Source organism: Eubalaena glacialis, chromosome 4 (genome assembly GCF_028564815.1).
Source record: "Eubalaena glacialis isolate mEubGla1 chromosome 4, mEubGla1.1.hap2.+ XY, whole genome shotgun sequence".
Lineage (NCBI taxonomy): Eukaryota > Metazoa > Chordata > Mammalia > Artiodactyla > Balaenidae > Eubalaena > Eubalaena glacialis.
The window spans coordinates 23,320,891-23,341,455 of NC_083719.1; the positions used below are offsets into that span (position 1 = coordinate 23,320,891).

Below are 20,565 nucleotides of genomic sequence, written 5' to 3' on the forward strand. Positions count from 1 at the left end.
TGCAGTCCTGTTGTGCTCAAGAGTAACATGATAGTATGTACACACATGCTGAGGCTGGGTTAAGTTCATGGGATCAGATCATGGACAACTTGCAAATGAATTGTCAGAATAGGTTGGAGAATTTTTCCAATGAGTGTATGGGCTAAGTATGAGCTTGTCCAAGTGGGAAGGGGGCCTAGGCACAGCTTTGAGGACAGGGACAGGGAAGGGTGAACTGTGGTTCCTCAGCATAGAGCATTTTTCACAGCCATGGGTGGAGAAAAGTGAGACAGGACCTCCAAACTGAGGATGGGGGTTGACAGCAGATAGAAGGAACTGATTCCAGGGATAAGCTACTTCCATTAGTAATACCCCGGTTGCTGTTTGTCTCTGGGCTCTTCCATCTTATCTTTGTGATCCCTGCTTCTTTTTACATCGCAGCAAGCCCTTGCAAATCAGTTGTATTTAGTTTTAAGAGCTGTAATCTCTTTCTGGTAAGCCTTGACAGATATGCATTGAGTCTTGAGAATGCCGTGGCTGGTAGTCATCCCCTGTAGACTCTCAACTTGTACTATATGAATTTAGAGTTTTTATTTATGTAAGGAGTTCAATATGCACATATGGCTTGGACTGACCCCCCAGGCACCCACTTTCTGTTCACACACTTCCAGAAGTGGTTGCTCTCCATCACAAAGTCCAAGACGAAACAACACATGGTGTTCGGGTCCAGGCCAGACATACTCAACTTCAGCACTGGGAACATCCTCCTGCTGTTATTGGTGACCATCACCTGGTTGGTGAGCTCTCTGAAGTGCAGCCACATCTAACTTTTCTTGGTTGACACTAGGGTCACCCTTCTCCCAGCCAGCCTGTAGCTCTCACTCCAAGGACCTCAGCTGGTGGTCCACTCCATTGCAGGCTATTCTACAAGTTCTGGACACCAAGGGAGCTTGTCCTCTTGCTGACCCTTCTTCATGGCCCTCCAACCCAGACTTACTTACCCAAGAGCCATATTTAACTCCTTTCAACAGCCACTCTTCCAAGAAAAGGAGCAGCAAAGGTCCGCAGTTCCCAGGCAGAGACCTGTGAGGAGGAGACTTGAAGGTAGGGGAGGGGCAGAGGGGAGAAGATAGAGGATATTCCCCTTGAACTCCTGCAAGGCATGACTAACGTAGGTCTTTGTGGCATTGGATTTGCTTTAAACAATTAAAAATCAGACTATTGACTAGCACACAAATATTTATAAAATGTACAAATAAAACTATTGATATCTTTGAAGCCATTTTTAAATAAAAGGAACATTTTAAATGTGTCAGGATATAAATTATGGGTACCTAGGATTATTATAACTTTTCTATAACATTTTATTAGATCTTTATGCTGCTTTTAAAAATGTTGGCCACTGATATTTGAAATTTGATAGGTATTTATAAAGTTTCCTCAAAGGATTCTTATGACAGCTGAAATTTTTGACTATTTAGACAGACACTTTTGGCTGGCTACTCGGTAAAGTACCACATGCTGTGATTATTACTTTTTGTGCTTTCCAAGTCAACACTCTGATGCCTGTGAACCTGACCTGCACAGAGTAGTTATTTTGGTTCTTTAAACTGCCTGCCAAACTGTTGCAGTAGCTTTTTGATATGGGCAGATGGCCACTTCAGAACAAATCAAAATATGATATTTGGTCTCTGAACTTACCTTTGAATTCAAATCTTTGAATATGAATGCTAGCTCAGATTGAATTTTGGGTCTGACTAATTGTTTTGATGTTCTTAGGCAGTTTGCATGAAACATATTTGATCAAATAACTTAACATGGACTTCACTTCTTATTAGTTGTATAATGTCCCTTCTGGTGTGTTAAATGCAATAAAAATTTTGAGGATATATACTAATATGTAGCTCCTACCCAGCATATGATGAACAAAATATGTATTAACAAGAGACATCAATCCATTTCTGAGGTTATGCACGGAGTTTACTGCCGAAATGCAGTAAAACTTTAAAATTTGTAATTTCTGGTCAGAGTTTATGAGAAACATGAATATGAGCAAAATAGGTAAATTTAGTGTTTTTTTTAACAAGGTAGCTATGGTACAGACTTCAAACTATAACACAGATTTCAAGCAAACAAGGGTAATTACATTGATTTAAGCAGTTCTTTCCCATTTATTCATATATTTTTTGGTCTTAATTCAGACCTAGCTTATTTCACCCCTCCCTACCTCCCTCCCTCCCTCCTTTCCTCCCTTCCTTCCTTCCTTCTGTTCTGCCTTTCTTTCTCCTATCTCTTTAAACTGCAGTCCTGAGTAAAACGGATGGTTTCAGATTAACCTAATTAATTACAACTAAATAGCCACTTATGTCATTAACCCAGGATACTTCCCTGGGCTACTCAGATCCAAATGTAGATTTCATATTTTCAATGGAACAATGTTTGTTAGAAAATATATTTCATATTGTATTATAATCGTTATAATGAGAAAAATGCTAATTAAAACTAAAACCATTAGTCACCTGTAAGATTTGAAATATGTGAAAAGTTTGATAACACTCTGTTGGTGAGACTAAGGAGGAAAGAAGCAGTCTAATATTTTGTTTTTCAAAATGTAAAATGGGGCAACATCTATGGAGAGGATTTTATCAATATCTAACAAAATCATAGCTGTATTTGGCCTTTGACCTATCAATCCCTCTTCCAGGAATCTGTTCCAAAGACCCAAAAGTACACTGACATTAGTTTGAAATGACATGTGTCAAATGTTCTTCAATGTAACATTATCGGTACTAGTAACAAAATTGAAATCACCCCCAAAATCCAAAATTCTAACACCAAAATCCAACAGTTGTATAAACTGCAATATATCTACACAGTGGATTACTATGTACTTGTGCAAAGCAGTTGGGAAGATCTCTACAAAATGGATTATATACTGTATATTATATACTGTATATTATTATATACTGTATATTTTGGAGTATAAGTTGTTAAGTGATAAAAGGAAGTTGCAGAAAACTGTGTATAGTATGTCACATTTTGTGTAAGAAACCCTCCCTTCCTCCCTTCCTTCTTTCCGTCCCTCCTTCCACCCCTTTCTCTCTCTTTCATCTCTGTTTCTTTTCTTTCTTTATTATTTCACAGTTTGTGCTTTTTTTTTAATATTTGCAAAAATAAATAAGGGAAGGAGAGAAGAAAAACTCATAAAAATTGTTCCCTATAAGGTAACTGCCTCTCCATTCTTAAAAGTGGGATGTTGAAATCGTCTACTATTATTGCACTTCTGTCTATTTTTCTAGTCAATTCTGTCAGTGTTTGTTTTATATATTTAGGTGCTCTGATGTTGCATGCATATATATTTGTAATTGTTATATCTTCCTGGTGATTTGACCTTTTATCATTATATAGTGTCCTACTTTGTTTTTGTGATAGTTTTTTGTTCAAATTGACAATAAATTTTAAGCATAATTAACTGTCATTAGCACAAATTCATGAACAGTATCTTCACTTTTCTCATTTTTTGAAACCTTATATTTATAATCGTAGTTATTCATATTTGATAAATAAAATTATTTATAAAGAATTCAAGTTATAAATAAATGGAAATGTATCATTCAATTTTTATTTTCTTGCTAATGGAGGAAATTAAGCAAAACTAAGGTTTTTAATTCATAAATATGGTAATAAAATTGAACATATATTTAAAGTATTGAAATAGTATAACTGAAGAATAAAAGAAACATTATAATAAATGCTTTATTATCATTAATGTTAAATTCTTTTGATTACTGATTTTAATTGAAGATTTAAAAAATACACTATAAAAAATAAAAGTACATTATAAATATATTTGCATTATAAATCTATATTTAAAACTTGTAAATGTTGATAGAACTAATTGTCCTGTTGAATAAGGGAATAGAGTTCCTCATCTAATTATTTAATTTTTATGATCCTTGTGAAATAACAGTTAACTATTTGAAACGTGCTATTCTTTTTTGTATGTGTTTTTCAGAAAGAAATTGTATTCTGTCATAGCTTACATTTCTAAATTCAAATAGGCAAATATTTCAAGACCTTTATTATCTTGATCATTTTGACACATTTAAAAATCATCCAATTTTAACAAAGATGTCCTTACCAGGAAATGGTAAGTTCTACTGACAAGTTAAAACAAATGATCAAGTATTATTTTTAATTATATTTGTTACTGGGAAAAAGAAATTGTAGAAAACTAGTCAGAGAAGAAAGATTATATCCTTTAATTTGTAATAAATTTATTTGTAAAGATGGGTGATGTGATGCCTAGCTGTGAAAATAAGTAACATGACAAGTAAATATTAAAGCCATGGAAATGATCTAAAAATACCTGGATAATTATTGCAGATTATATAATTGTGGGTTTCTGGGGTAGGATTGGAGGTACCAGCCACTTTCCACTGGAAACAAAACTTCAGTGACATATTCTATTGCCAGAAGAACTGGGGGATTTAAACATAGAAATAGAGTAATTGGATGATTTATTTCATAAGCATTACATTTTTAAATGTTGCTGATGACTTTTCTTGAAAGTAAAGCCATAAGGATTTTAAAATTCTTATCTGTAAATATTAGAAATGATTATTATAATACTTTCCATGATAAAATTATTTGAAGCTTACTCTTGTATATTCCCAATGAAAGTTGATTCTTATTTTTTATTGTGGCTAATTTAATGAAATAACATTTTATACAAAACACAATTTTCCTAAATTGGAAATTATAATTAATTAAATTAAGAACACATTTGAGTTTTGAGTGTGGTCATTTAGACTGTGGGCATTATCAGGGCACAATAATCCACTTGGTGAAAATTTAGTCTAGTTGAAGGCCAATTATTTTACTTCCTTGTAATTCACATGATATGTGCTTGCAAATAAAAGCAGCCGCTAGCCAAGTAACTTAGGGAGAAACAAAGAGCCTTGGGTGGGTGATATTTCAAATTCAACAGTATAAAGCAAAGAAAAATAACATTTTAACACATAAAAAATGCTAGAAAAAATGTTTATATGCATGATTCCAGTTTGGTAATTGTTTCTATTCTAAATTTTTTCATATCAATTCAACAATAAGTACCTTCCTATCATATAAATCACTATCACTTATAAGTAAGTAGGGTTGTAGTTTTAAAATATTTGTTTTTATCAAGTAATATATGCTCATTAAAAAAATTACATGTTAAAGAATGTTTTATATTAAATATCAACAGAGTCAGACCACTTTTTCACTTCTAAGTCTACTCTCCAGACAAGTTCTTCAAAATTGTTTATATTTTGGTTATTTCCCTTCTCAAACAATATATAAGATATTTTCTGAATTTATTAATATCAGATAACATTTATTATTCCCCCAATATCAAATATAAATATTTAACTCACTCAGGTCCTCTTCTCCATCTGTTTTAGTCAATTATGTTATTGTTTTGGTTTTTCTGTCAATTATCTTTAGTATAAACAATGTAATTAAACTCAATCATTTTTCTATAGTCCTTTAATTCAGTTTTCATACTTTATATGGCAATTTTAATGCCCTTGCTTCTCTACCCAATTTTCTTCACAATCTGCTTTGTGTCAGTTACACTTTTTATCATAGCTCTTGGATTTTCATTCCATCCTTAAACATAGCATCTTCTTTCCGTGGCCTGAAGATTGCTTCAAAATTGAAAGTCAATGAACATTATTTTCATCATTATGGTTGCAAACATATTGAGCAATAAAATACCAATTATCTTCCCATCTTTAGGAGTTCAAATCCAAATGCCCCCTTGAGGGAGAATGTTAGGCTGAAAGAATTTCCTCAGTTGGTAAAAAATCATTTAAAATTATATTTGGAAAATAATTTCCATCCTCAGTTTCTGTCATTTTTGGAGGTTATATTGCATGTAAAAATTGCATGTACTGCTTTTATTCTCAACATTTTTCAGTTCTAAATCATGCTTATCATTATGTTCTACTACCTTTATTTCTTAAAAGTACCTGTAATGATCTCCACTGGAATTTTATTACCTTCTCTGTTGGGTTTTCTCTTTGTTTTTCTTTTATTATAACTTTCTTTTGCTTAATTTACATATTAGTTTCTTTTCTTCCCTTAAGCTCATAATGAAAGATCTTCATAAACTATGAAATTAGCAAGTAACATTTTTGAGTCCTAAGCACTATAGTGTTGATTTTATAGCTTAGGAATTTCTTTAATCTCCTAAAAATGAAACATATACATATATATAGACAGTATGTGTTCCCCCAGCTGATTGGTAAATAGGACTGTCTTCTAGTTAGCTCTGTACTCAAGTGGGGTATTATAGGATGAGAGTCTACACACAGTAATCTCTTTTTTTCACCTGATCATAGCAGTCTGCCTCGCTCTTGATAGCACAAGCACCAAACTGACAAAGGCTTTACTATGAATCAACATTCAGACTATTGATCTTATTTAGGATTTAAATGTTGTATTTAAATTTTTTTTTAAAGTTTCATTTTGAAGTAATTGTAGGTTCATTAGCAGTAATAAGAAATAACGCAGAGGGATCTCATGTACTCATTTCCCAGTTTCTCTCAATGGTGACATCTTAGATTATAGTACAATATCACAACCAGAGTATTAATTTTTATGTAAGATGTGTGACTTAAGTCAAGACTCAATTTTTTTTTAACCTATCAGATTGCTCTAGAACCATTAGTTTAAAAGGCTATCTTTTCTCCATTGAATTGTTCCTTCCACTTTTGTCAAAAATCATTTGGGCATATTTGTGGGTTTATTTCTGAATTTTCTGTTCTCTTCTATTGGCCTATGTGTCTATTCCTCCACTCACACCACACAGTCTTGATTACCAAAGATAGTATAAGGATGAATTGGGAGATTGGGATTGACATATATATACTATTGATACTACGTATAAAATGGATAACTAATGAGAACCTACTGTATACCACAGGGAACTCTACTCAGTGCTCTGTGGTGACCTAAATGGGAAGGAAATCCAAAAAAGAGAGAATATATGTATATGTATAGCTGATTCACTTTGTTGTACAGTAGAAACTAACAAAACATTGTTAAGCGACTATACTCCAAAAATTAAAAAAAAAAATAAAGCAGTAATAAGAAAAAGAGAAAAAATAAGGCTTAAAATTGGGTAGACTGACTCCTTCTACTATACTCTTCATTTTCCAAATTCTTTTAGTTCTTCTAGTTCCTTTGTTCTTTTCCATATATATTTTTAAATAATCTGGTCTATACAAAAATTCTTGCTGATGTCTTGATGAGAATTGTTTTAAAATTACATATCAATTTTGGCATAATTGAAATCCTTACTGTTATGAGCTAAATTGACTCTCCCCAAAATTTACGTGTAGAAGTCTTAACCCCCCAGACTTAACAATATGAGAATGTGACTATATTTGGAGATATGGTCTTTAAAGAGGTATTTAAATTAAAATGAGGTAATTAGGATGGGCTCTAATCCAGCATGATTTGCAATTAGGACACAGACACACATAGAGGAAGACTCTGTGAAGGTACAGAGAAGACATGGCCATTTACGAGCAAAGAAGAGAAGCCTTAGGCAAAATAAAACCCTGCTGACATCTTGATCATGGACTTTAAGCCTCCAGGATTGTGAGAAAATATATTTATTTTATTTATGCTACCCAGTCTTTGATATGTTTTTATGATAGCCCTTGCAAAACTAACAGTTACCAAGCTGAAGCTTCCAATCTATAAACACTGAATGTCTTCCATTTATTTAGAACCTCTTTGATTTTTTTCATTAGTGTTTTATAGTTTTTTGATGACAAGTCTTGTAAATATTTGATTATTTGGATATATTTCTATATTTCATTTTTTGAGTGATTATAAAACTCTCACTGCCCATATGTTAATTCCTAGCAAATAGGTTTACAATTAATATTTTATGTTTGTTTTATATCCTGTATCCTTGCTTAATTTATTAATTCTAAAAGGGTATTTTTTTGAGTATATGTGTATTCCTAGACTTCAGTTCATATATAATCATATCATCTGTGAATAGAGACAATTTTATTTCTTTCTTACCTACATATCTGTCTTTTAATTATTTTTCTTGCCCTACTGAACTTGCTAGAACATCTCATACTATGTTAAATGAGTGCGGTGAGAGTGAATATCCTTGCCTTGTTCCTGATCTTGAGGAGGGAAATAATTCAGTCTTTCATCATTAAGTATAATGTTAACTTTGGGATTTTTGGTTTTGGTTTTCTTTTTGTTTTTGATGTCCATAGATGCTGTTTATCAAGTGGAAGAAGTTACCCTCTATTCCTATTTTTCTGAGAGCTTTTTGTTTGTTTGTTGTTTTTACAACATGAATGGTTGTGAAATTTGTCAAACCCTTTTTCTGCATTGAATTATATGACCATGCAATTTTTTTTCTTTAGGATTGGGTAAATTACATTGATAATTTTTGAATATTGAACTGGCTTTACATGCTGAGAATGAATATCAATTGGTAATGGTGTATAATTATTTTTATATATTGCTAATTCTATTTATTAATATTTTGCTAAGGATTTCTACATTTATTTTATGATGGAAATTGGTCTGTAGTTTTCTTTTTGTGTATTGTCTTTTTCTTGTTTTGGTATTACTGTAATAATACCATCATAGCAATAGAAATAAAAATCCAGTATTTTACTTCAAAAACTGTGATCCTCATGAACAAGAGCTGTGATTTCTGTCATTAAAGATGTGGGGATAAGGAACTAACAAGCCATTATTTTTAAGTTTAACACTTGTAATTTATTCTCTGGAATCAGATGATCATTTATCATATGTGATTGCCAACAGGTGCACTTTACAACTACAGTAATGGGTGGTGGGGAAGTACAAAGAGATTCTTCTAATATGAGACACAAAACTGAATTTCTGTGTAATTTAGAACAAATTGATTTAGCCTAATGGAATTGAAATTTCTATGCTGTAAAATGGGAATTATGTTGCCAACTATTAACAGTATTGGGGAAATCAAATGAAATAATATAAGTAACATCTTGTAAGAAAATAGATTTTTTAATAAGCTCAGTGAGAAATTAACTATATCTCTATTCTCTATCTATCATCTATAGAAATAGAAAAAAATAGAAAGATGGAAGTGGGCTGGGGATAAACAGGATTTCCATTTCCAACATCCATCATGTCCTTAAAAGAGAATGTAGACTAGGTTTTGGTGGGTTTGACAGAAAAGTCAGAATCCAAGTTGCTCATAAATATTTCACAGGAAGGACATAGATGCTGCTTAAAGTTCTTTCTGAATGGTGTTAGGTGACTTGATTCTGAAAAAGCTTTGAGCTTAGAAAAAATGAGCTTTGCGTATTGACAAGAGTCCTCACATGGGAACAGAGTCAAAATTAACAGACTCTGCAACCCAAAGGAGGCTGGCTGAATATTCCCGCTACCTTTGCTCTGATCATGTGACCACTTCACGTTTCTGTCACTTTCATTAAATAAAAATTAATCTTAATATATTTGGGCAGGAGTGGGGGTGGGTTGGCATGGGTGTCTACTCTGTCAATTTAAAAAATATCCTTTAGTTCTCATCACCTAATCTGTTGATTTCAGCTCCATTTTCCCCCTTTTCTTTCTTTATCACTGCCTAGCCTTGTCCCCTAGGAGTTTCAGACCTTGTTATTCATAAATGGCATAACTTCGTGCACCCTTTTCCTTTTTACTCAAAAGTTTTCTTTAAAATCAAAGGATTACTTGGCTGATTATAAAATTCTTGCATCACATATTCTTCCTCTCAGTATATTTTAGATACTGATCAAACTGTCTCCTTGCATGAATATTACTGTGAAGATGTCGAATCCATCTTGATATTTCACACTAGTAGGGGGCATGATTTTTTCCCCTCCTACTCCTAGGATTCTTTCTTTGTACCTGAATTTTAACATCCTTACCAGAATATGCTTTGATTTGGAATGGTAGGTATGAATGTTAGGTTTCATTATTTCTTGGAAATCTATGAGCCCCTTCAGTCTACACATTCAACTTGTCTTTATTTCAGAAAAATGTTGAAAAAATTACACTTTAGACTCTTTCTATTTTTTCATTTGCTTAGTTCTTCTTAAAAATATCAATAATGCATGTTAGATATACCTTTTTAAAGTCTAGCCTTCCTTCCGTGATCATGTTTACATTCCCCTTTCTCTCTCCCCGCTCCACCTCCCTCCCTCCCTCTCTTTCTTTCTCTCTGAGTCACCCTCATAACTACTTATAAACATGTAACTTTTTCCACCTATAACGGGCATTTATTCTCTACACTGGCTTTTCATTTTTTGCCATATTGTGACATTTTGCAACTCAATTCCATATTCTTTGGACATCCTATAAAGTCTCTTTGAAATACTTTTTTCTCATTGCTCAAATTTCGCTTATTACTTATAAAGATATTATCTATAAATTCTGTGAGAATAATGAGAAGCATTTCTTTCATTCCTTTGTTTTACTGTAACCATCTTTTCATCGGAAATGGCCGTTTACTAATTTAAAGAAAAATGTTTTGCGCGTAGAGCACATATCATTTTCTTTCTAAGTATGATCCATCTTTGAATTATTTTTGCTGCTTGCCAGAGATGTTGGCAGCTGTGGTAACTGGGACTATCTGGGGCGTGGATTCAGAGGTGTTGACTCCAAACTTTTCCTCAACAAATTGCTTGGGTGACAGAAAAATCTTCTTTGGTATTCAGCATACATTTGGTGGGTGTGAAAACCATTCAGTATTTAAGGATGGGGAAATTTATAGCTGATCACGGGTGACTAGAGTGATGGAATGGCTAAAGGTGTTAAGGGAAGAGGAGGGTTGTTCTTCATAGATCAAGAAACTGTCACTGCCTTAGGCTACAACTCATGTGACCGTTTTCGCCCCAGAGCTGCTGACAGTATGAGGGGTAAGCTCTCTGTCTGTGTCTGCTACCGTTAGAAATGTATTTTGCTGTTAAGCAAAACCCAGGAACCCACTCTCCCATTGCTGCCAAATTACTCTCAAAGTTGCTGACATTCACTGCTGCCTAAAATCGCCTTTAAAAAAACAGCTTTATAAAATATAGGTTAAATATTATAAAATTCACCCATTTTGTGAGCATTTAATTCAATAAATTTTTGTATATTGCAGAGCTGGTCTGCCTTTCTTTGCCTCCACCCCTGCATACTCTTCTCCTAGAATGGAGGTTCCATGCCAAGAAGAACATGAGCAAGATGCCTTCTTTTGTCGTTATGGTACTGCTACTGTCACAGCCCCTAGGTGCTGAAAGAAACTGAAATAGCAAAGTAATATTCTGTTTCTTCTTTCTTCCTTCTAAATTCTATCTAGTGCCTCCAACTGGCAGAAACCAAGAGAAATTCAGAAAGCTAGGGTGTCTGAAATATGTGGCTTGCAGGTTTATCCCTCAGAAGTACAGAAGAAAGTGCAGAAAGGAAAGTGTAATATTGAGAGCCCATCGTATTGAAAGCTAGAGTGTCCAGAGCACCCCTCAACTTATAAAATCATGGATTGCCTCCTCTATTCCTGTCTTAGCCCATTCAGGCTGCTATAACAAATTACCGTAGACTGGGTGACTTATAAACAACAGAAACTTATTTCTCACACTTCTGGAGGCTGGGAAATTCAAGATCAGGTGTCAGCAGGTTTGGTGTCATTCATTCATGAGGGATCTGCCCTTATGACCTGATCACCAACCAAAGGCCCCACCTCCAAATGACATCCCACTGTAAATTAAGTTTTAACATATGAATGGGGGCACTAACATTTAGTCTATGGCAATGCTTTTCTTTCTCTCCTCTATTCAGCTTTCAGTGAAGTGACTTTCAGGCTAGGAAAGAAAGTGTACAGATGGTTTTATTTATTTTTATTATTTATTTATTTTTTATTTGCCAGGTATCTGCTTTTCTGTCGCAAATATCTGGGTCCCAACAGGATATATTCCACAGTACCCAGAGCCTTCCTATAACTCTTGATGTCTTAACTGTCATTTTGTAGAGATTATGCAGAATAAGATACTTAATTTTTTGGAAATGTAGAAATATCTTGGAGACTGAGGAAGTTTGTGAGAATAAATATCATGCACTCTTGTTTAGGTTAATATTTCACATTTTTTGGCTAGTATAATTCTATTTGTATCTTGAAATTTTTTTTTCTATTATATTAAAGCTTGAATTTTCTACTATTCTTTTGTTCTTTTGGGCATTTGCCAGGGGTTGAAAAGATGAGATTGAAATAAAATGCTTTTATTCCACTGATTTTTAACAGAAAATTTGCATTCTCCACTTCCAGCCTGTCTGAAACCAGTTTCTAATTGTCTCTCAGGAGAAACAATACTGTTCCTTCACCCAGTACTTTTTGTTGTTGTTGTTGTTGTTCCAAAGTTCATATCATGGGTCTGTCACAGAAGCAAAATTATAAATTGCAAGTCATTAAGGTATGCTGAATGCCCATCTGTGTAAGAACATGTCAAAGAAATGTTTACCCAGTTGGAATATCACTGGCCAATCTACTATCTACTACTGTATAAAGTATGTATATTAATATCCTAGGGCTGCTATAGCAAAATACTACAAGTATATGACTTAAAGCAACAGAAATTTATTTTCTCACAGTTCTGGCGGCTAGAAGTCTGAAATTGATGTGTCAGCAGTGCCAGGCTCCCTCTGGAGACTCTCGGGAAGAATCCTTCATTGCCTCTCCCTAACTTCTGATGATCACTGGCAAACACTTGGCGTGCCTTGACTCGCAGTTTCATCCCTCCAACCTCTGTCTCCACCATCACATGGCCCTTTACCCTGTATGTCTACCTCTCTGTGTCTCTTTCTCCTTATAAGGACACTAGTCATTGGACTCAGGGCCCACCTCAATCCAATACGACCTTACCTTAACTTGGTTAAATCGCAGAGACCCCGTTCCCAAATAAGGTCACATTCACAGGTGCCTGGGTTCAGGACTTCAATATATCTTTTGGGGGGACACGATTCAGCTCACAACAGTACTAGATATTATTAGTAGCACGGAGCTGGAAGATCTGGTAGATTTTTAGACCAATGGCAGCCAACATATAGTATATTGATATTTATATCAAACTGACTAAAATTACCTAAAAATTTCCAAAAGTGAATAAATCTTCAACTTTGAAACTACTCACCTGCTTATTCCATTTTCTATTCAAAATAAATATACAAAGTATGATGTGTGTGTGTGTGCACGTGCTATATGTATCTACATGAATTTATGTGTAGGACTTTTCAAAATCCTCATTTCTAATTAACAACTGTAAAACTGAATTCTGAAGCTTAGACTAGAAAGAAATCAGGGTTTCACGTTGAGGTGGTAAAGTTACACATACATCAATTCTGATAGCTAAATTATTCAACCAATTACTTTTTTTTTCTTTTTTTAATTGAGATACAATTGACATATAACACTGTGTAATTTTAAGGTGTACAATGTGTTGATTTGATGCATTTATATATTGCAATATGATTACCACCATAGTGTTACCTAACACCTTTAATGTGTCATATAATTATCACTTCTTTTTTTGTGATGAGAACAATTAAGATCTAGTCTCTTGGTAACTTTGAAGTTCATAGTACAGTATTGGTGACTATAATTACTATGCTCTACATTAGAACTCCAGGACTTATTTATCTACTAGTTGTAAGTTTGTATCCTTAAATAACATCTCCCCAATCCCCCAACCTTCAGCCCCTGGTAATCACTATTCTACTCTCTGTTTTTACAAGTTTATCTTTGTTAGAATCCACAAATAAGTAATATCATACAGCATTTAATCTTTCCCTGTCTGACTTAGCTCATTTAGTATAATAAAACAGGGTCCATCCATGTTGTTGTAAATGGCAGAATTTCATTTTACCTCATGGCTGAATTATATATATATATTATAATTATAATATTAATTATAATATAATATAATATAATTATACATATACATACATATATATTTTACATCTTATTTATTCATCCATTGGTGGACACTTCAGTTTTTTCGTATCTTGGTTATTCTGAATAAAGTTGCAATAATGACAGAAGTGCTGATACCTCTTTGATATCTTATTTTGATGGGAAAAGAATACTCTCTTCAAATAATGGTGTCTGGAAAACTGGATAACCACATGGAGAAAAATGAAATTGTACCTCTATCTTATACTCCTCATAAAAATTAACTCAAAATGGGTTAAACACTTCAACATATGACCTGATACTATAAAACGTCTGGAAGAAAACATACAGGGAAAGCTCCTTAACATTGATCTTGGCAATGATTTTTTGGATTTGACACCAAAAACACAAGCAACAAAAGCAAAAATCAACAAGTGGGACTATATCAAACTAAAAAGCTTCTGCACTGCTAAAGAAACAATCAACAAAATGAAAAGGCTACCTACAGAATGGGAGAAAATTTTTGCAAACCATATATGGAGTAAAGGGTTAATGTCCAAAATATATAAGGAACTCATACAACTCAATACAAAATAATACAACTAAAAAATGGGTAGAAGAACTAAGTAGACATTTTCCTAAGAAGACACCCAAATGGCCAACAGGTACATGAAAAGATGCTCAACGTTCAATCTGGAACAATTCTTGAGTGTACAAATCCTTCACCTCCTTGATCAAACTTATTACCAAGTATTTTATTCTTTTTGATGCAATTGTAAATGAGATTGTTTTCTTAATTTCTCTTTCTGATAGGTATTATTAGTGTATAGAAACACAACTGACCTTTGTATATTGATTTTGTATCTTGCAACTTTACTGAAACTGTTTATTAGTTATAACAGTCTTTTGGTGAAGTCTATTATAAATATTATATCATATCATCTGCAAGCAGAGACAATTTAACTTATTATTTTCTGATTTGAATGCTTTTTATTTCTTTTTCTTGACTAATTGCTCTGGCTAGGACTGCCAGTACTGTGTTAAATAATAGTGAGAACAGGCATTCTTGTCATGTTCCTGATCTTAGAGCAATAGCTTTCAGCTTTTTATCACTGATTATGATGTTAGCTGTGGGCTTGTTATATAAGGCCTTTATTATGTTGAGATAAATTTCTTCTATATCCACTCTGTTAAGAGTTTTTTATTATGAAAAGATGTTGAATTTGTCAAATGCTTTTTCTGCATCTATTAAGATAATCACAGGATTTTATCCTTTATTTTGTAATGTGGTGAATCACATTGATTAATTTGCAAGTGTTGACCCATCCTTGCATCCCAGAAGCAAAGCCCACTTGATCATGGTGTATGATCCTTTTAATGTACTGTTGAATTTGATTTACTAATATTTTATTGGGTAATTTTGCATTTATGTTCATCACGGATATTGACCTGTAATTTAATTTTTTTGTATATCCTTGTCTGGCTTTGGTATCAGGTAATGATGGCCTTGTAAGATGAATTTGAAAGTGTTCTTTCCTCATCTATGTTTTGGAGAAGTTTGAGAAGGAATTGTATGACTTCTTATAATATTTGGTAGAATTCACCAGTGAAACCATCTGGTCCTACAACCAAAGATAGGAAATCTGAGAGGAATGAAATATTATGATAAAACATCATATCCTAATTAGAGAGCCTAATTGAAGTTGGGGGACAAAGTCTTGGTTTCTGTGGCAGTAAATTACTCTTAGTTTGAGTAAGAGCTTCTCACATACCACTATGTTCTATTTAAACATGACTAGGATTTCAGGTGATCCTATGACCGGAGCTACTCATCATCAACTGGGCATAATCATATCATTAAGCCATAAAGTCAAGTGGGCACAGCAGAAGTTGACTATATAATGAAAATGATACATTCAGAATTAGGCCGAACAGTTATGAAAGGATCCAACCAGCTGCATGTATAAGTCACCTAGATTCCTGAGCCACCTACAACAGTGTGGACTGTTGCTTTTTCACTAACCCTCTTGCCTTGAGTCCATTCAAAGATTGTGGATGGATACTAATTTTAAATGGTCTCCATGATGGATGGTACTCGTACTTCCCCTCTCTTAGAGAAGAAGTGATGGCAAATTTTTCTCCCAACAATGTAGGACCCATTTTGTGACATGAGAGCTAGAACTACAGGAGGAATAAGATATCTTAGTGTTACAAATGGTGGACTGTTTCTATATACCACTGTAGGAGCTCTGTTTTACTCACTTTCATTCCAGCCACCACTGAAGGGAACTGTTCTTCAGCATAGAAGAGTCTTGCCTCAAGTCACAACAGATGACTTTTGCCCCTCACCACGTGCTTTCTCTGTTGACTCTAAGGCATGAGGTAAGATATAACGAAAGGTGACTAGACCAACTCATTTCAGTAATTCCTGGTCTTTCCTATTTTTAGCACCAAAAGGCTCTCGGGACCCCCTCAGTCCCAGGAATACCAGGATATTGAATCATTCTAAACACAACCTGGCTGCCCCACATATGCAACATATTATGGAGTAAATCTTTGAAAAACATGCAATGGGAACTGATGGATCAATGATTTTTCTTTTTGCTCCTTGGTCCTGAAATACACTTCACACTGCTTCTCAGTCCCTTGGAATCATGGAAGTAGCAGCCCCTAGTGATGGAAATATTTGGAATATCTTTCTTTCGGCCCTCCCTTCAGTTCTGTTTCCCTTCTATTTTTCACCATTGTTCCCTGAGATCACCTCCCCAATAATGTATTCACATATACCTTTTTTTAAACTGTTCTTTCTTAGCGAGTTGCTATAAGATGCATGCTATATTAATAAAACACAGTTATACTTGGATTTGAAGTACTAAACGAAGCTAAAATGATAGTGAAAGGCATGGTGAATTTTAGATACGAATGTACGTTTTTCAGATATAAGTTTCTTCTAAATGTTACTTTGAAGTTAAAAGAAAGTAGACTATGAAAAAAAATTTAAGAGTTAGGAACATTATCTTTTTATATATATAAAAAGATGCATAATTTGAATTGGGATTGAATCTTTCTTGAAAGATCAGAGAATTAGATCACTTACCTTTCCTCCCACATTTCCACCCATTCTCTTCCAACTTTCATCATTTCTGTTACTTAAATTTTTCTGCTCTAGCCTTAAATTCCACAGTTGTTTTATATAAATTATATTTTAAAATAGACTAAAGTCCTTTCACCATATAAGGTCAAATAGAGATTGCTTTAGGATCTACATCACTTCATCCACAGCTGTTTTAGAAATATTCTAACAATTATAATAAGCATAAAAAATGCCAGAATGTTTCTGATATTTCCTGTTATTATATCAATATCAATTCAAATGTACTGAAGTCTTACATTTCTTAGTTTTCCTTTGTAGTGAACATGTTTGGGTCCTTACCATAATTCAGCAGGACCACCAGTTTCTTTGTCAAAGCTTCTCCCGTCATGAGTTACTTTTTCACATTTATGTCTTAGTTCATTGGATTTAATTGTCTAGTTTTTTTCCCTCTTTGTTTTTAATATTTGTGAAAGCCATTTGCAGGTGTTTGAGTTTCTGCATGTTTGTGAGTGCTTGAGTGTTGCTTTTATCCAGTTTTTTTTTTTAAAAAGCTGGGTAGAAAATTTTTATTTCACACTTTCTCTCAGAACTTTTCAGACATAACCCTTCTGTCTTCTGTGAAGAAATATCACATTAGTCCTTTGCTTGCTTCTCTATGAGTTTTTTGTCTGGTTGGATTTTGTCTTCAAGAAAGACCAGTGGGTGTTAGGTCTTATTTTTTAGCTTTTCAGGTTTGACAATGTATATGTTCTAGTTTCACAGTTGAACAACACCTTAACTAGGTATAATATAGGGTCATATTTTATTTACCTGAAGAAAATGCTAATGGCTCCTTTATCTTCTGGCTCTGAATGGCACTCACAAGAGATCTGTGCCCAGTTTGAATTTCACCTCATGAAATCATATCGCTTTTTTCTGCCTGGTTGCTTAAATTATTTTTTTATTCTTGAAGTTCTACAACTTAAAATGGATATGTCTTGGTGTCAATTATCTGTATCATTTCCCAGTGTGCTCTTGTAGGCTTCAAATTCAGTTATTTCCTTCTTTTATGAATTTCCTTTCAGAAAAAAATATGTTATTTTAAAACATTTTCTTCTCACTGTTAAGGTGTCTAGAAATACCAATTATCTTTCAATTGGATGATTTTTTCTGTCCTCATTATCTGTTACCTCTTCCTAATTTCTTCAAATTATATCATTTTGTAAGTTTTTACCTTTCTTTTTGGCAGCGATTCCATTTCAGCTGCATCTATTCTCTTACTTGCCATGTCTAATCATTTATTAGTTTTGTGTGAGATTTGCTTTTTTCTCCATGGGCTTCCTTTTCAATTTTGAGTCCCTGTTTATTGGGTTTATTTTATCATTAAGTCTCTATGGAAATATTTCTTCTGTACCTTGAATTAGGTTTTCTCTAATATCTGGCTCTTTTCTGTCTTTTTCATGCTAGGTTTTCTTAAAAAAAATTGAATGAATATTTTTCTGTAGTTGTCAGGCAATTTCTCTTCTCCTTGGCCATACTTATGGAAAGCTCTGTTTGTTACTTAGTAGGAGTCTAAGATCCTACTATTTGTTGCAGGACAGGCGAATAAATCAAGAGACCAAGTGTTGGGGCAAGGAATAGCAACTTTATTTCAAAAGCCAGCAGACTGAGAAGATGGTGGGCTAGTGTCCCAAAAAACCATCTTACTCGAGTTATAATTCAAGAAGGGGAGGGTGTGTGGTGGTTGTGCAAACTTCTTGGTGCCTGAATCCTTTGTTCTTGCAGCTGTCCACCCAGTTCTGGTCACAGTGTTCCTGTAAACTTCCAATATGACAAATATTATTCTCTGCTCTGCAACTTTTTAAACTCTACATGAATGGAAAAGTGTTATACCTTTACAGATCAGAGCCTTGAGAATGGGCTATCATGTATATTTCAGGCTCTAAGCAACATTCTTTTAGGTATTTACTTGTAGCAAAAGCAATAGAACACAAAGGTTAAAGTAAAAGAAATAGATCCAATATGGAGTCAGATTTGTTCTTTCCTATTACATGTTCACAGGTTCCATTTGCTAGCATATTATCATTAGTTTTCCTTGACCCTCCTTTTCTATCTCAGCTGAGACCTATCCTTTATTCTGTTTCTGATTCATTCTGAAGCTTACTTGGAAAAGCTGGGCATTCCATCTTTTGTGATACTGTTAACTATTTTACTAGTATTGTGAGTGAATTAATTTTTTGCATGTGTTTTAAATTTCCTGTATTGTGGATACACTGGGCTCCCAAGACTCTTGCCTTTGTGAGAGAGTTCCTTCTAGTTCCTCAGTGAACCTTTCCTGCTCTCTGTTCACTGCAGCCACTTACATTTGCACTCCCCCTCACTCATCCCTGCATGACTGAATGGTAAGGATAACCATGGGTATAGCAAATCTTGTTAATCAACCACAGAGAAAGTGGGGATTTTCAATATTCTCTTCATGCCTCTATCTCCACGCAATGTCTTTTCTGCTCCAAGTAGCTCTTTAGATTAGAAACGGTCTACCTGCCCCACTTGGAATATTTGAGTAACACCAAACCTCAAGTGACTAAGAAATTAAAAATTGGAAATATGATAATGTAGCAAGTCTATAAGTGTTGAAACAAAATTCATTAAATACAAATATTCTCAGTTGGAAACTCATAAGAGGATGTTTAATTTATCATGTTATAGAGAGGTAAACACTGATAATAACAAAGGGCAAAAATGGTCACTTGAGTCCCAGCCAAAAGGCACTTGTTTTAAATATTAATTGAAGCACATGAACAAGTAAACATTAATTGAATAATAAAAGTTATCTTTGAATAATTGGTTTGATGAAATAATAGATTATACTTTTTGGTCTAGAGAGGGCTTGTGCTTACATATCTCATCTCATTTAAGCCTTTATCACCTCTCAGGCACATTTTACAGATTAAGATATTTAGGTAGAGAAAAGTAAGCAATTTGGTCAAAAGCACCCAGGTAATTAAAGGAAGTCAGGTTTCCAAGGAAGCAGGTTAATTCCAGAGTCGGCACCTAGTCTTGCACCCCTCCTCCAGCCCCTTTGAGAATGGATAGATTTATCCCCAGCCTGTAGCCTCATGTCTTACCTCATTATTCTTTTCCTCATATATTTCTATAGAATCACTGCTGTATAAAACTTTCCTTATATGCATGTGGGCTAATATTTCATAGTTTGACTTTTATATATTTAAGTTTCTTAATTTTTGTTCACATTCACTATACAGTTTAGGTGTACACTCCTTGAAACTCAAAGGGGAGATAAATCCACTCATTTTAAACTCCTCAAACACAGCTTTTTATTTGTCTGTTAGCATTTATCTTTTATTACACAAACCCATTGGCTTATGTGTAAATGTCCATCACTTATCTCTAATTTCCTTGAAGATACAGAAGATTTCTTAATCCTTGTTTTATTCCTAACCCAGCACTTTGCTGGTCACTTAGAACTCAGTTAATGTTCAGTGGATTTGATTAAACAACTGTGAGAAGGTTCTAAATAACAAATAATTTTATGTGA

At 33.9% G+C, this 20,565-nt stretch overlaps 1 pseudogene; it reads right to left on the reverse strand.

Moving 5' to 3' along the window:
• Positions 1 to 78: 78 nt before the first annotated feature.
• The window catches only part of LOC133090490 (T-box transcription factor T-like), a 32,788-nt pseudogene continuing 12,301 nt past the window's right edge, over positions 79 to 20,565 (reverse strand).